This window comes from Macadamia integrifolia, unplaced genomic scaffold (assembly GCF_013358625.1).
Source record: "Macadamia integrifolia cultivar HAES 741 unplaced genomic scaffold, SCU_Mint_v3 scaffold2159, whole genome shotgun sequence".
Lineage (NCBI taxonomy): Eukaryota > Viridiplantae > Streptophyta > Magnoliopsida > Proteales > Proteaceae > Macadamia > Macadamia integrifolia.
In genome coordinates this window covers 43,039-47,216 of record NW_024868547.1, presented here as the reverse complement: position 1 = coordinate 47,216, position 4,178 = coordinate 43,039, and the positions used below count along the sequence as shown (strand labels likewise).

At 32.4% G+C, this 4,178-nt stretch overlaps 1 long non-coding RNA gene across 1 annotated transcript in view; it reads right to left on the bottom strand.

Annotated features, from left to right (window-relative positions):
- Nucleotides 1-3,050: 3,050 nt before the first annotated feature.
- LOC122065948 overlaps nt 3,051-4,178 on the bottom strand; it is a 13,979-nt gene continuing 12,851 nt past the window's right edge. Inside the window, exons 2-3 of the long non-coding RNA XR_006136166.1 lie at nt 3,427-3,530; nt 3,051-3,236 (exon numbers count right to left, since the gene is read on the bottom strand). This is a non-coding gene — a long non-coding RNA (uncharacterized LOC122065948). The remainder of the gene's footprint in view (nt 3,237-3,426; nt 3,531-4,178) is intronic.

The window sequence follows — 4,178 nt, the reverse complement described above, 5'->3', positions numbered from 1 at the left end:
GGGGCCATGGAAGTATGCTCAACATTTTGGTAGTACTAAATCAAAAACTAGGTTTTGTTTTTCTATCTTTCCTCACCTCAATAGACAAATATATTGTGTCCAGTAAGACAGTAATAAAACTCAGAGGTTTCTAAGCTACACCCTTAATGATAAGATTAAATTGTCAAGATACAATCATACATTGAAGGAAATTATTGTAAATTGTAAGAGGTAACTTCCTTCCTAGGAAAAAAAAAATACAAAATTGTAATCAAATGGATGAATAGTCAACTTTGAAATGTATTTTTTTTTTTAGCTAAAAATCAGAAAAAAATATATTTATAATGAAAATAAAGAAAAAAATGATACAAATAGTTTGTCTAGAAATTCCTAGACGACAACTATTACAAAATTAAAAATATCAGGACACCTCTCCACCTTCGTCATCGCCATCAGCAGAAGTAGCATCCTAGAAGCTCAAGGAATAGAAAAAACTCAACCAAATGTAGATTCTTATGATTCACATTTATACAAAAACTCAAGCCTACTATGGCTAACACCAAGAGAGAACAAACTCATAATTAAGTTGTTGGTTCACAAACTTCAACTTTCCTCTATTTACTAAAGGTGCCATTATAGAAGCAGCTTGTTTGAGCATTCTCAACTATTGTCTTTGGAGGGACTAAAACTCAAGGTTTCTTCTATATGGTTCATGATGGAGTGCAAACAACAGTCACCCTGTGCATATATCACATTGTATATGGTTTATAATAATGACTCATAAAGCCAATGTCTTGTACATAAATAAGGGGTATATGTTCAATGCGACTAAGGATATTAAACAGAATTGGAATCAGAGATGTAGACTATAATAAACTGTCATATAAACAATCATGATGAGTTCCCTTTTGAGAAAAAGACATTACATATAGTCTAATTTTCATGGCACAAATTACAAGGAGACCTTTGCATGATCATTCTTCCACAATTGGAAGCACTCTGGACGTATCTTATCATTCTTCCACAATGTGTCATACTCATAGTTAGCAAATTCGGATTCGGGAATTATTCGGACGGAGAATTATTCGGAATAATTCAGTTGATTAATTTAAGGATTCGATCAAAAAAGCGGTCAAAAAAGCTTATTGGGGTTTTTTTTGTTTTTTTTTGTTTTGGTTTTTTTTTTTAAATACTATTTAAGTGGACCGAATAATTCGGTTTAATTCGGATTCGGTCCGAATTATTCGCGTTTTATATTTACTTTTGAAAAAATCGTGAATTTTACCGAATTTTATTTTTAATTCGGATTCGGTCAGAATTTTTGATAAAATTCGGAAAAATTCGGTTCGGCCGAATAATTCACGAATTATTCGGCCGAATTGATAACACTGGTCATACTATCAGAAAACTGAGATATTATATATGTATTAGGAGGTATTGACGCACCAACAAATTATTGAAGAGCTACCAGTTGAAAATAGAAAGCATCACAACATCAAAGACTCAATCTAAGAAAACTATTGAAAAATGCAAATAAAAAAATAGGCTAACATGGTCAAATGAGCTCCCCTGCTCTCCTACCCCGCTACTTGAGACAAATGGAGTGGAAATATAATAAGATGGAGGTTGAAATGTTGGCTATAGGATGTAACCCACCTTTGGGCACTACAAGTATTTGGAGAGTACGCAACTTATTCTTTCTTCAAAAGTGTCATCCATGTGGCTGTACAGTAGATACCTTGATTATAAAACAAGAATTACCTTGATATCCTGTTGCGAGAGTACAAAATAAAAATCATCTCTCTCTAACACACACACACACACACACACACACCACAGCAGATCAATCATTCCGAGCATTGTTCTTTCTATGAGTTTGCAAGAGATTTGTAATTTTGTAATTCATATCCGAGAGTTTCAAATCCATTTCATAGTGAACTATGCCGTCAACAAATTTTAAAATTTTTAAGAGTCAAATGGGCCAAACCATGAAAATTTTTACACATTCTTTCCTCGTGTTGCTCAGTATGCAGTAAATGATAAAGGGAACTATCAATAAGGGGTGTGGGTGATGAGATCTTACTTCAGTTACAATTAAAAAATGTTAAATTACAGAAAAAATAACCCCAGGCAATTTCAAAGTTTTGCACAGATATTATACTACTTAATTCTATAAAGAAGCAAGTGAAGTCATGTTGCCATAAGATTTGGCATTAAGTTGGGATAATGTTGAGTTTTTTGTTGTTGTTGTTGTTGTTGTTGTTGTTGTTGTTGTTGTTGTTGTTGTGGTTACTCAATAGAAATGAATTAGAGCATTTTCAATCAGGTTGAAGCATTAAAGTTGACCAAATTAATTTGTAAATTTTGGAAGATATGACTTAAGAAATTTTAGGGCTTACAAGAATTGCACCAATGGGTACATGGACAATGAGCCTGACAAACACAATTCACAAATGTGGAAAATAATAATAACAAAATGTTTTTATCGATATGAAATGATTTCAGTCTATATTTTCAGGATTTGAGCTAGTCTGAGATCACTTTGCAGTGGCGCTATACAAGAGCATGAAATAGGTGAAGAGTGTTGCATTCTATTATGGGTGTCAAGTATCACTGGGCAGTAGAGAAGTTCTATATACATTGTAGAAACAACAGAGAGAGAGAGAGAGAGAGAGAGAGAGACCAATATTCACGCAAATATATTTTTAAAAGACGAACAATGTGGAATATCTTTTCCTGAGAGTAAGAATTCTTGAAACATACTAACAACAGGATGAAGGAGAGGAACATGGACAACTTACCTGCATCCATATAGAAAATCACGACTAAAGCTCCCAAACTGAAGAGAGAACGCTCTTGATAAATCACCTAGGAACACCATTCAATTTTTTTATCACCATAAGAATCAAAGTAATGAGAATCTAGAATCAAAATATTTCTTGCAATTCAAAGGCAACAGAGGCAGCAAGCAGAAAAGAAATCTTTGGATCATGAGGAGATGAAGTCTCTCTCACAATTCACGATTAATATATGAATGGATGCAAAAATAAATTTATCTTTCACACCTGTTGCTGCGGGCAACCAAATCTATTGTTGCCCCCCCCCCCTACTGATTGAAATGCAAGATCTTTTGGGAACAGGTCTGGTACTTCTCAAAGGCCAAATCAGTTGACTTGTACAGTTCAAAGACCCAATATCACAATTGCACTCAGCTCCAGAAGACAAGCCAAAGCACCAAAAAATTTGTGCTCTTTTATCTTAGAAGAAAATCATTCTCATCAGTAATCAATTAAAATCATTAATATTTTAAGGAACAACTAATCAAACAAAGCCACCATCGATAGTTAGACATAATTACTATTATTTCCTTTGTGTTTATGACCTAAAACAATCAAAATATCTTTTTTAAAAGATTTTAATGGATTTAAGGAAAGATTGAAAACTTACTTGTTTGACAGCGTAGAATATAGATAACCATCCCGTCTTTGGGATGGTTTCGGTTGAGTTGGGAAAGAGAAAATTGTGGCAGCTGCTTCTCTTGCGTATCTTTCCTGCAAAATAAAACAAATAAGATGCACCAAGAATAACTTGGGCAGGTTCCACGATGAAAAGGAAAGTGGGCTTTGATAGTTATTTGATTTAGAATAAAAAGGAAACTACTGGGAAATTATGAAATTTATTATTATATACTAAAGGAAAGTGGGAAATTAAAAAAAGAAAAGAAAAAGGGAGGAGAGATTAAGGAGAGGGACGTGAGAGATTTAGAAGAATAAAAAAGTTAAATTGTTAAAATATTAGTTTCTAAATATTAGAGAGAGAGAGAGAGAGAGAGAGAGAGAGAGAGAGAGAGAGAGAGAGAGGGGAGAAGGCGTGAGTTTAATAAGGAAATTATTTTTTTTATTAACTAAATAAAAAAATTAATATTAGAGAGAGATTGTGGAGGGCGTAAGAGTTTTATTAAATAAACTAATTTTAAAATGATTAATGAAATTAATATATTTATAAAAAAGAACAAAGGGTACCCAAAAAGTAGAAAAAATAAGAAAGATAAAAATGTGATAATAAAGAAGTTAAAGGTATTTAAATAAATAAGAAGGATAAAGTAGTCTAAGAAAAATTTAGCCACGAAACATGAGTACATGCTTTTATATAATAGTATGATATATATATATATATATATATATTTTTTTTTTTTTTTA